This window comes from Crocodylus porosus, unplaced genomic scaffold (genome assembly GCF_001723895.1).
Source record: "Crocodylus porosus isolate Cpor-Errol unplaced genomic scaffold, CroPor_comp1, whole genome shotgun sequence".
NCBI lineage: Eukaryota > Metazoa > Chordata > Crocodylia > Crocodylidae > Crocodylus > Crocodylus porosus.
This window is the reverse complement of record NW_017728947.1, coordinates 48,271,058-48,283,809: the sequence shown is the minus strand read 5'-3', so window position 1 is coordinate 48,283,809 and position 12,752 is coordinate 48,271,058. Positions and strand designations below refer to the sequence as shown.

Below are 12,752 nucleotides of genomic sequence, written 5' to 3'. Positions count from 1 at the left end.
GGGGGGGCAAATAGAGATACCCACGGTGAGGGAGGGAGTGGGGCTGGGGCAGGGATTGCCAGGCTGGGACGGGGCACAGGACAGAACCGCTGCAGCTCATCCACAGAATGGGGGGCAGGCGGTGCAACTCCCACCACTGCGTGCACCCCTGCAGGAGGCACGGGGGAAAATATGCTCCACAGATTTGTTCACAGGGTGAGGACAGGCTGCCCACTCTGGGCCTGGAGCCAGGGCCTGCATTGGCTTCTTCATGGCAGGAGGGCTAAGCTGGGGCTGCGCTTGGGGCAGGCAGCAGCACTGGGGAGGGGCTGAAGCCACCCCAAAATTACCCATAGCCACCCCGTAGGCTCCCCTCCCTGCGTCACCTGCCCTGAGTGCAGCCTCCATCCCAGGGCCCCCCCCATTGCCAGGAAGAGGCCAGTGTAAGCCCCCAGGCCGCAGCTCACCCTCACTCTGCACACAAGATCTGGGGGGCACATGTCCCCCATACCACCCTCAGGCATGCATGCAGCAGCAGGAGCTGTCCCCCTCCCCCCCTTCCAGATGAGCCACCTGGCTGGGAAGCACCTATCCCTGCCCCACTGCCTCACCCACTGTGGGGGCCTCAATTCCCCCTTGATGTACACACCTCTTCCCCTCCCCCGCAGCATGCATGCAGCAAGGAATGCAACCCAGCTGCTCTCAAAGCTGCTGGGTTGCATTCCTTGCTGCATGCATTCTGTGGCTGTGTACATGCACCTGGCATTTATCAGTGACATTATCAATAGGGTTGTGCAAAATGACATCATTCCATTTCGACTTGCATTTTGAGAGAACAGCGTTTCATTTTGAATTGAAACAGTTTTGCTGTTTTGCGCATAGGCGATAATGGGGAAGCTCGGAACAGCCTATAACTGTCATTTCTGGCCTGATTTGGATGAAACATGCAGGAATGGTAGCCCCTTCTGAGGGCATGAAGCCTGCCAAGTGTCAAGGAGATAGGTGCAGGGGTTTCAGGGAAATTGCACCTCAAGCTGCAGACAAGCAAAACTTGTAACATGGGTAACACTGTGGGTGTTAAGGCACAGCAGGATGAAAGCTGCAGGCATCCTAGCACTTGCTGAGGCCACAAAGCCTGCCAGCTGTCAAGGAGATAGGTGCAGGGGGAGTCCGGGTTCTGGCGCCCTGCACCTCTAGCTGGTGCCAAGGCAAAACTCACAACATGGGTGGGTGACAGCGTGCATGTGCGTTAAGGTGCATCCTCACTCAACTGACACCAAGGCAGAAAACAGACCAGTTGAAACAATGCTGCCTTTTATGCAGTTTTTCCCATCCCTCCCCCAGAGCACTGAGTTTGGAACAGACCTCAGGGAAGGGTGACAGTCACTGGCCAGCTACACAGTCAGTAGTGACAGCACTCCTTCCTCGCCCCTTCCCTCCCCACTTCCCCCTCCCTCTCCTTATTTTAGTTTCCGTTTCCCTGCAGGCAAGCCCAGCTTGAGCTACGAAATGTTTTGACTTGCCTGGTTTTGTTTCAAGGCTGTTTCGTAGCTCTCCGTTTCATTTCAATTTTGCTGTTTTGAGTTTTGCTGTTTCGAAACGAGTCAAAACAGCATCAAAACAAAACTGCCAGAGAAATTTTGCACAGCCCTAATCATCAGCCACAAACCAAAAAAATGCCACTTGCCAATAATTTCAATTTTCCTTTTATTGAAACCAATACGACATGGACCGACATTATGGGTGCACCTGTAGTTCTTTGCAAGCTTTCAGGCATAAACACCCTTCGTCAGGCATAGTCTTAGGGCACTTACAGTTCAGAGCCACCACATTTGTTGTTCACTCAATTAAAGAAAAACACAGGCAGGAAGCAGAAGAGTAAAGAAAGCTACTTTTGTTCAAAGTTTCATCTATTTGCATACCTGCATTTTTTAGGCACACGTTCCAACATGCTGCAAGAGAGGCAACAAAACTGATTTAAGCCTGATACATTTCTTTTCCCAGAGCCAGTGGTCTCAAAAATATTTTCAGAACTACAAAAGAAGTTCCAGAACATCTAGGAGCATAAGTCCCAAGGAAAGAAAAGTTCTTACAAGTCATACAGGAGCTTTTGAAGAGCTCAAAGGACACGAGGGAACACTTGAAGAAAGGCCTGAAAGTTAACAGTGGACCACCCACACCAGGCTGCATGTTCAGCATGTAAGGTCTGAGGCACTGCAATTCAGGTGGGTGGCTGTAAGAAACTGAACAGAGTCCTGAGTCAGCATTAGTAGAACTTGAGGAGAGAAAAAACAACTATGCAATGCCAACTTCATCTACAGTAGGGCTCCCAGCTGTGCTACAGTGATGGGGCCAAAACCATGGAAGCATCCTAGGATGTTTGTTGGATAAACACTATGCTGTAAATACAAAAGAGGGAATATCCTGGGGCAGCTCACAGTTTTTAGTTCTTTAATATGCAGGAAGCACCCAAGTCTCCATAAAGGGAGACACTTCTATAAAATGTTTTCAGATGAAGAATGTGGGAATGAGGCAAGAGAGTCCTAGAGGGAAGAAGAAAGAGAGACCTAGGAGAGGCACTTTGTATTGCTGGCTCAGCTCTGGGGATGTGGCCAGTGAAAAAAAAAAGAAAAGGGCCACAGGAGTTGGAGAGCAAGAGGGGGGAGTCTTGTATTCAAACAGAACTAAGAATGAGTTGCAGAGCTAGATGAGGCTATGAAAAATCGAGAGAGAACCTCGGGAGGCCAAGAGAAACATTTTAATACTGGTTTCCTAGTCAGACAAAACATGAAAACTACCAGATGATCAGTCAAGGGTCCAGAACAATATGGAAAACAGATCTGTCACCCCAAGTAACAACAACAAAAAAGAAAAGCAAGAAAGCAAACGAGCAAGAAAAAGCCACTGCATTTGGACAAAATTAAGCTTAAGAGCTAGGGCACAGAGAAAGCAGGTTAATTACAACATTTCTCATCTTCTCTGCCCCTGACACTAATAATTTTGGACACAACAGCAATCAGGACAGCGCAATGGAAGTGATGATTCAGAGGTGACAGATTTATATGCCTGGGAGATGTGTGAAGAAAAGCAAGGTCAACTATGAATAACTACATAAGGGACAGAGCACATATGCATACAATAGAACGATGAGGCTGAATAAGTAGTAGAGGTTGCTCTTTAAAAGCCACTGAGATGCACACAAGAGGTGTTTCAGATACAGGTCTCTCCACAGGATAGACTGGTTCCAGATAATCCCAGAACTTTCACTGAAGGGGCAAGGGTAGATGCAAGGGCACAAGATATCTGAATTTGAAACAGCAAACAGAAAAGATTATAGGTTAACCATCTGCAAAGTGTCACCCAGACGCACATACTGCTGCAATCTTCCTTCAGAGCAGACACAGGTTACAATTTTCAAGAGCATTTAAGTCCTATGGCATTTTCAATGTAGATTCAGCCTTACTGAAAAATACCACCTTGAATCTGCTGGACTATACTTGCAGTAATCTCCAACCATTTAAAAACAACCTGTCAGAAACCTTTTAAAAACAAGTGCAAGAGACAAAGCATTTGGACAAAAGTGAAACGAATAAAACTGGGTGTATAATTTTTTTTTTGATTCTGTGTAATAAAGGAGGCCCAAAAGGCTAAAAACAAAATCTGCACTTTCAAAATGTCTCTCTTCTCTATTTTGAAGGATATCATAACAAACAGAGATACTAGCAATATGTTGCAATAAAAAGAAACAACTGGAAGTTGAGCATCTGAAAGAAGGAATTTTTACCCATGCTGCTTAAATGTATTTAAATAAGCATTTAACTCCAGTGACTTTGGAGTGGTTGGGAGCTAGTCCCTAGCAAAATTAGTGAATGCCACAACTAAGCATGCCCAAGATTTCTAAAACTAAAGAAAAGACTAAATCCCCCCCTGGTCTCCTTTATTCAACCAAAGCAACAGCAAAAGCAGAAATGGCCCTTCCCTTCCCCATCCCTGAAAGGTTCGTTGCAGATCATGGTTAGAAGGTTGTGTATTTTTTATGCACTCTGCTAAAACAAAGCTAGTTGTCATCAGCCCCTTGATACAAGGAAAACAGCCTTCCAGCATGCAGAAAAGTCATTTGTGAGCCCGCAGATGACTGAGGAGGTGAATCTAAGATTCTCATGTTTGACTGCAGCTGTGGCAGACAGTTCTGGTAGAAAGGAGTAGTTCCTGGCAATGTCATGTCACAGCTCTTTTCCTTTTCCTCTCTAGCCTTCTAACTCCACAGAGAAGCGAGTTTCCTCGCAACGATCAGTGCCTTGTTGTAGATAATGGTGCCATGAGTGTCCCAGGTATTGAAGTCAATATCACATTTCTTCAGACTGGCCTTCAAGGTGCCCTTGAATCTCTTCTTTTGCCCACCACTAGACTGGTGACCAGTGAGTTGGAAGTATAGCATCTGTTTTGGGAACTGGTTGCCAGGCATCTTTATGACACGTCCTGTCCAGCAGAGATGGTGCTGCAAAAACATGGCTTCAATGCTGGTGGTGTTTGCTTGAGCCAGAACACTCAACCAGATCCCAAGGATTGCAACCAATGACCTCAACAGCATTTCCATCTGGAGTTTTGTGCCTCTGATAGGGTCACCCATGGTGGCAAGGTCAAGAGTTAGGTTTCTAGACAAGTAACAATCCAAAAATAAATAAAGCACAAAGTCCTCAACAGCAGGGCAGGTAGATAAAGAAAGCATACTTCACAATGGCTGCAAAGGCAAACAAAGGCTGCAGCAAAATAGAAACCTCCAGTAGTCTGTTTCATTCCAGTGAAGTATTGTGTGGTTGCTGATGTGCAACAGCATCCACATATCTTAAAAGACATGCACAAATGTCTTATTTCAATAAAAAGTCCTACAGTGATGGACAAGTGGCCACAGGGGCAGGTGCTCATGATTAGCAGAAACCCTTAGTCATAGACCTATATGGCAGCAACAATTGTATGATGGTTGTTTTGTACTTGGAACCGAGATAGATGTGCAGTTTGGCAGCTGTAATGAAAAATGGGGCAGGCCTATTGAAGACCCACTCTCCTCACCTTGTATGGAGATGGGGCTAGAAAAGATGCACCACATAGTCTGCTTTATTTCACCCAACTAGAAAACCATGTCTAATGGGGTGACTATCTGCAGTTCAAATCAAGTAATGAAGTTTGTGACATGGAACATCCACACCCTAAGGGAAAAATAATTATGACCAACCAGAACAAAGGACAGCACTAGTGGCTAAAAACTTGCACAATTTAATATTGACACTGATGCATTCAATGAGACCTGACACAGGAGAGGCAGCTCACGGGGCCTACTGGAGGCTATACCTATTTTTGGAAAGGAAAAGCCTAAACATATCTATAGCATTGGTTTTACTATCAAGACCAAAACCGTTACTTGGATGTAGGGATGCCCAGTTGGCATCAATGAATTCATGACCCTTCATCTTCAGTTGACCAACAAAAACTAGTACAATACCCATGAAGTTTCCAGTATAGCCATTTTGCATATTACTTAAGAACTAAATGTTGGCAAGGTAGAAATGCACGGATTTTCAGCAATTCAGTTGTGGTGAAAGACAGTACTACAGTTCTGTATAAAATACCTGGCTTTGCTTTTGTCCCCTGCAGTTTGCACTGTACCATTCTTTACTTTACTGAAGGAAAGAACTCCAAGAGGAGCATTTGGTTTCAGTCTTTTCATGAAGGTACTGTATACAGCAGATTGTTTCCCCTGATTACATTTCTCATTTGTGCTAAATCTAAAAATCAAGGTGATTTAGATCAGTGATTTTTATCCATTTATACTTCAGTTCATGTCTAAAGACAAGTATGCTCTTAATGGCTGTAAAATACATAAATTTGATAACTGAAGAGTTTTACACTAGATTTGGTCCATCTTTTTTGCTCCAGGCTACTCAATGGATGGTCCTGATAATAAGGTACTGGATGGTGGCCAAGTCCCAAGACCTGTGATGATATTACCAGTTTCTTGCACCCAGTAACACAGTCCCTAGGTCCCCCAAAAGGTCAAGTTAGTTGTGCCATCTTTATATAGGCTGACCTTAAAAGTTAGATATCTTTTTCTCCCAATTCCTTTTTCACGTAGAAATACAAATGGTTGAAACAAATTTTTAGCTAGAGGTTCCCAGATTCTGACAGTATCCAGGATATGAGGTTATAAATGTATACATTAACATATTTTGTATTAAATTTATGATTTCAACTTCAAATTATAACAATGTTTTTATTTTTAAAAAACAGATTAATTAAAAACTAAAAACCCCAATAAAAAAGCACCTTTTTTTTTTCAACCCTGACCTACAAAGCAGTGGTGTCTAAGCTCGGAAGTGTTCCATCTATCAAAGCCCTGCTTTAGTATTTCTTTGGCATTTTTGCTTTTAAAAGCAGAGACAACATACTTTACTTAGGTTAACTGCTGAAGTAACATAACAACACTGAAGGAAAATGTGCACAAGTAACATATGGGGCAGTTTTTTTCTTGTTCTGTTAAGAGGCCCTGACAGAAGATCCTGATCATTTACCATTTATTCAGCAGCTCTCACTGCAGGTCATTTTGTTAGTGCATTTTAGTACTGTAGTTCTGTGTGCATCTTTATCCAGTTCTTCCATTTTAATGACCTGCAGATTTTTGCTGTGTTTTGTAGTATGACAAAACACTCTTAATAGACATTTTGTGTAAGCGGATTCTGCTGTATAATGGAAATGCTGATAGACCCCTCAGTATAATTGCATTAGTAACAAGTTGTTTTAATATCTGTTATTCAATAGTGCAAGTTACTAAACTAGAGGAGAAGAAACACATTTCAAAAACTCTGCTTTTGCAAGTCAGAGATGTTCAGACACTTCATTCATCCATGAATTTAAAACAGTGTATACGCTTTCATGGCAAGCCAGCAAGAAACATACTGCCCAGAACCCTTCAAATTCAAGTCACAAAGCACCATTTATTCTGCTGAAAGATGTAAGCCCTCACATATGGGGAAACCTACCTCTTTAACAAGTTTAGAGGACTCAATACTATCTTCACGCCCTGCAGAAAAGAGCTAAACCAGAATATGACTTTCCTTGTTTCTGAGATGAGATGCAAACAGTGAAATCAGTTACTTTCTGTTCATATGGTTTCATTTCTTCATGCTCCTTCATTGGTTTACGACGCACAGTTCACAGAAGTCCAACAAGAAAAGCTGGAGAAGTTTAAATCTCACTTAAAAATAATAATTAAAACATTCAGAAGCTCAAAAAAGGCACAGTAAGATTTTATAAAGTCTAAGAAGATTTGATAAAATCTAAAAAGGTCAAGAACAGTTGTAAGTGCTAGTTATTCCTTTAAACATTCATGCAAAGTGAGTATTTAATACATCCAACTGTCTCTTTTTTTTTTTTTTTTTGCTTTTAAAAAGGGTAGTCTTTCACATACCCAGTTAGTTTAAGAGAGCTTGAACAGGAACAGACTGCACAGCAGAGCAAACAGCATTTGCTGTCTACATACAGGTTCTTTCAGAATCTAATGCACTTCACTGTGCCTTGTCAACTATGAAATTCTGACTTTGCCTGGTAGACAAGGTTATGGTCAAAGAGGTGATGGCTAAGTAATACCATCACATTCCGTGTATGCACATTTACATCAGGGAAGCGGATTTACTGCTGGGTGGGCTCGTTTCCAGGATAAAAATCCCCCTTGGGAATTAGCCAAATTATATGAGATGCCCTGATCCTTTTCACTGCGAAAAAATGTTCTCAGTGCAGGCTCAGCTTCCAGAGCCTGACCACCTTTTACATTCGGGTTCAGAAAGATCTGGGGGCAACTGAGTGGGGTCACTTCACTTCTCTAATTTGTCACCATAGAAATCTCCCCTTCACAAACAATCATGCTGCCACAACAAAACCTACAGATTACAAGATGGTCTTCCACCATTATCAGAAAGGAAAGGAAAGGAAAGGAAAAATTGGAGGGGGAGTGGTAGTTGGGGGAAAGGGACATCAGACAACATGGCCATTGACTGGTATGGAGCGAGGAACCAAAACCAAGCAGAAAAAAGCCTATTTGATATGTTACTGCAAAGCACGTTGTTATTATTAGGTTAATTCTGAAAACTACCCAGCTGTCTGTGTCCTGGGGGAAGCTAGCTAAATGAAAATACTAGTCATTTCCTGTTTTTGCACACTTTTTCATATCGCAACCAACAGAAACCAAGTATCAGGTTCCCTTTCTTGCTGTAGATGCAAGTCTGCCTCTTGCGTAAGTAAACTCTGTAAACCTGTTCCCACTATTCTAAACTCAAGACTGATTTTGCAGCTGTTCTCACCCACAAGAACCCCACTGAAATCAAAAGAAATTCCACTTCTAGAATTAGAACCATACTGCAGTCCTGCTAAACAAATACACTAAAAAACAACAAAAATACATGAGTAACTTAAATAGTGCCATGTATCACAAGACCTTCCAATACAGCTACATCTATCATCAGTTTGAATCCACATTAATTTGGGGTTTAGCTGGAATTAATTCCAATTTATGCCTGTATAAGCAAAACTAGAATTTAGTTGCATGTGTTTAAACATCCTTAGTCAAGGCTAAGTGAACAAATGAAAAATGGAGTTTTTTTCCACAGAATTTCAAGGTGCAGAAGAGCTCTCTGGAAATGCACTACATAATTTACTGATAGCAATATAACTGAGTTCCAGGGACTGGAGATTTGGGGGAGGAAAATTACATATGGCTTTTTCATGATTGTTCTCTACTTGTTTTTAGTCTTCTCTGGTCTGTACACTGAAAAAATGCATGGACATGTTTCTGTGAATCTACTCCTGGACAAAAGTTATATACCCTGCTAGCTCAGATCAGCTGACCCTTCAACGAGAATTGAGCCCAGCTTCATCTATCATTATCAGTCAAAGATCAGCTACCTAGAAAAGCCTATAAGTGGCCCATTACAAAGAAAGATGCAAGAAATAGGTTGGTTCCTGAGGGAGGAGAAAAGTCTCCAAACACCCCGTTGAAGGGAAGAATCTGTAGGGATCAGGCAGACCCCTGCAGAAAACATGAGGTTAAGAGGAAGAGATGACTGCACCACTTTAATGGAAGAATTAAAGCTGGAATCCTCCAAAACGGGGTTCACTAGGCTGTAGATACAGTGTCACTGCTTCCTAACCTAGCAAGGAAAAGTGAGCAGCCTACATTTCCTCCTTCACAGAACCAAGGCAAGCTACACAGGTGCTGAGATGCTGCAGTGATAGATGTGGTGAAAAGGAGAAGGCAGATAAAAGAAATGACGCAACACAACCAACTACAAACGCAGAACTTTGACGCATGTTGCTGGCAGGCTGCACAGCCAAGAAACAGATTATTAATGGCAATGCAGCTCACATTTCACAGAGCTTGAAAGAGCCTCTCTGTATTAAGGAAAGAGTTAAGCATTGGGACTAGTCTACTCCTGAGACACAGAGTCTTTCACTTCTGGGTTGCCATACTGAATCTGGGACAAGCTGGTTGCACCCAAAATAATTAATCTTGGCTGGCTCTTCAACAGCCTATGTGAAATAAAACAGCAGTCTCAGCCCATCATTGGCATTAACGATTAGTGTGTCTCAGTCTGTGCAAGAATGTAAAAAAGCAAACAGCTTTTGAGACTGAACTCAGTTCTAAGTCCCCTAGAGAAAGTCACTCCAAGTCAGGACTCCCACAGATCAACAGGGTAAAGAGCTGCAATGGAAATTCACCCTGTAACTGCTGTGTGGTTAGACTGCTTCAGGCTCCTGTCCAGTACCTTTTACCAGCACTGGATTCACTAATGTATTCCCATCTAAAAAAGACTACTTCTAAGGTAGGATAAATGGCCTTTCAGCTAAAAAAAAAATCTCATTTTCCTGGTCCTGACTAGTTGCTCGTTCTTCACTCAGAAGAAATGCTAGAAAAATTAAACACTTACCTTGAACTGTAGCCAATTTTAACCTATTCTTAAAGAGGTTACAGGCACACTTTCTATAGAGTCCCTCAGCTGATTTTTTGTGGTTTTACAAATTGTGTTTTTCCATTTTTAAAAATGTTATTCTCTGCCAGTGTTCCTTTAATCTCATAAATAGCTAGAGATTATGATGCCACAAATAATTACTACCACTGTATAGAAGAAAGAAGAAAAAGACAGACAAAGGCCTCTTTACAACTGTCTCTCTACTAAGCACCTGATAGAAATATCAGCCATAAATTACTACCACAATTATACTGATCAGTAATCACCAGGGCTTGCAAGTTTAATATACAAATCACCCTCTGCATTGGCATTTTGCATCCTTTAACGCACAAGTTCCAGTAACAGATGCAGACAGGAGAGAGGGCTTCTGCCTTCAGTCTGCATGTGGCCTGAACCATGCTTCAGGTGTCTGAAAACAGACAATTTCACTTCTGCTTTAATACCGGAAACTGGGAAGTGATTAGTAGTAAACCATTCAAGGAAGAGGAGACAAAGCAATCGGCTTCCCAATACTGACGCAGGCTGCAAGCCAGTAGCTCATGTCTTGAGTGCAGCCAGCAAGGGGGAAAAAAAAGAAAAAGAAAAAAAGAAACAGGCTGAACAGAGGACAGTAAAGATACTTTGGAAGAGATCCAGAAATTTAGAGCTTATCCCCACTGCATGAGAAATAAAGGTTAAAACCTCTCCTTAATTAGTTATAAAGAACTTTCCCCTATTGTTCTTCCTGTAACTCTCCTAAACAAACTACATATCTCAAGAAACCTCAGGAATTACTGTGACAAAGACTCCTGCCAAGAGAAGCTCTATTATATAATGGCATTTATGGGAACACACACAAAAAGCCACCAGGAGAGACAACAAGCCAAGTGCTAAATCCTCAGTTTTGTCAGCTCTCTGCAATCCCAAACACTTCACAACCTTTTCTTTTATGTTTTTGCGTCCTCCCTCCACCAAATAAGTTTAAATTACTGGGAGTGATGGGTTTTATCAAAGAATAAACCCATTCAAAACAATATGCTTGCAGCAGCCTTTTTCAAGGATCACCACCAGGTTAAAAAGGAACTTTAAAAAGGGAAGTCCTTATTTGTGGTGTGCATAATAGCAAGTAAACTGCGGTTTTTATATATATCGTATTTTTCTCCATTTCCGTGTGCTTATTGACAATTTACAGATAGTTTCGCTTTTGCTCACAGCCATTTTCACCTCCCTGCTATGAACACAAGCCCCATGTTACAATATTTGCACAACAAATATTTGGGGATATCTAACAAGAACTTGTTTTGATGCATAGGTTATAAATGCCTCAAGTGTGACAGTGCGTTTGCTGTGTTAGGCACTTTACAAAGGCCCTAACATACAGACTCTACCACAGTGCACAGAGAGAAGAGCAATGACACCACACCCTCAACAAATAGAAATGTCACATGCTAAAATCACCTGCTACACCACCTCATCTAACATCTACTCCTGAAAGATGTCTCTTCGCTACACACCTGCATGAATTTGAGAGAGGAGAGCAAGAGCCAGCTTAAAATAATCCAATTTAAATTAGTGTATACATGTACAACTGTTACTATCCATGGTGTGGAAGACTGCTGCAGAAAAGAGGACTCCAAATGATTTAAGGTAATTTTAGAGACTGAAGATAAGAAAATTCAGCTGCCAGTCACTGAACATGCATACTGCATATTAAGAAACTATGCTGCTCAACTTGCATCTATTCTAACGTATAGAAGACTTGATGTAATGGAATTTAAGTCATCAAATGCCATAAGTTATTTTCTTCTTTATTACTTGCTACTCGATGAAAAGGAGATTTTCATTTAAAATGTATTCATACATATTTTAGTGGAAAGGGAACAAACTTCATTTCTCACATCAGGCAGAGAAAGTGTGGCTTCTCCCCCCCTTTTCTTTTTTTGCCTGTTAGTTATAGAACATACACTCTGGCCTCTAGCAAGCCAACTTGTTAGCAATCAAGAGCAACATGGTTATGCACATCGCATGATTAACCCTTCATATGTCAAAGTCTCCTGGAAAAAGGTGCTTCTTGAAGTAAAGGAATGGAAATGTTTTCTTCTCTACTAAGGACCTGTGGATCTCACTTGCCCCTACCCCCCCCCAACCCTCCTTTCATTCAATTTACAGGCCATTTATTTTTTGAAATGCAGCTCCATAAGCAACAAGGGGCAGAAGGGAGTAAAAACACCAGGCATCAATAAATAAATGCAGATCAGTGGTGATATGTTTTGGCCCTTTGGGGCAAGTGAGTGGCACAGGGCTGGTCTGAGCCCCTGCACACCAGGATCAGGCCGTGGAGCCCTGCCCTGCCCAAGCCAGGCACCTAGCCTGGGGGCTCCTCCCCAGCGTCCAGGTTGCTCAGGGCAAGGTGCCACCACGACCCCTTTCCCCAATTTCAGGACCCGTGGGGAGCCCCACAGGCCGGATGATGCGGCTCGGGGGCCGGATACGGCCCGCGGGCTGGGATGGTTGCACACCCCTGCAGTGATGTGCCCGTCTCTCTGAGGCAGTCACCCGTTGCCGAGTGCCCGACATAGGGCAACACGCGTGAGGAAGAGAAGAGAAGCAAGCAGGAGCATGCCGGCCGGGACACGCCTGTACACATACACACGGGGCAACTTTCCCTGAGAAGCCCCCCGCCCCCGGAGGCTCAGACGGGAGACACAAAGGACGGAGCCTCCCAGCATCTACCGAGCGGGCGGCGCCGGGCAGGGGCGCCTGCAGGCTGCGAGCACA

The 12,752-nt window shown here is 43.0% G+C and overlaps 1 protein-coding gene across 1 annotated transcript in view; it reads right to left on the bottom strand.

The window, feature by feature from the left end:
- SUSD6 (sushi domain containing 6) overlaps nt 1–12,751 on the bottom strand; it is a 112,047-nt gene extending 99,296 nt beyond the window's left edge. Inside the window, exon 1 of the mRNA XM_019551821.1 lies at nt 12,708–12,751. The gene's annotated coding sequence lies outside the window, so the exon portion shown is untranslated. The remainder of the gene's footprint in view (nt 1–12,707) is intronic.
- Between the last annotated feature and the right edge of the window lies 1 nt (nt 12,752).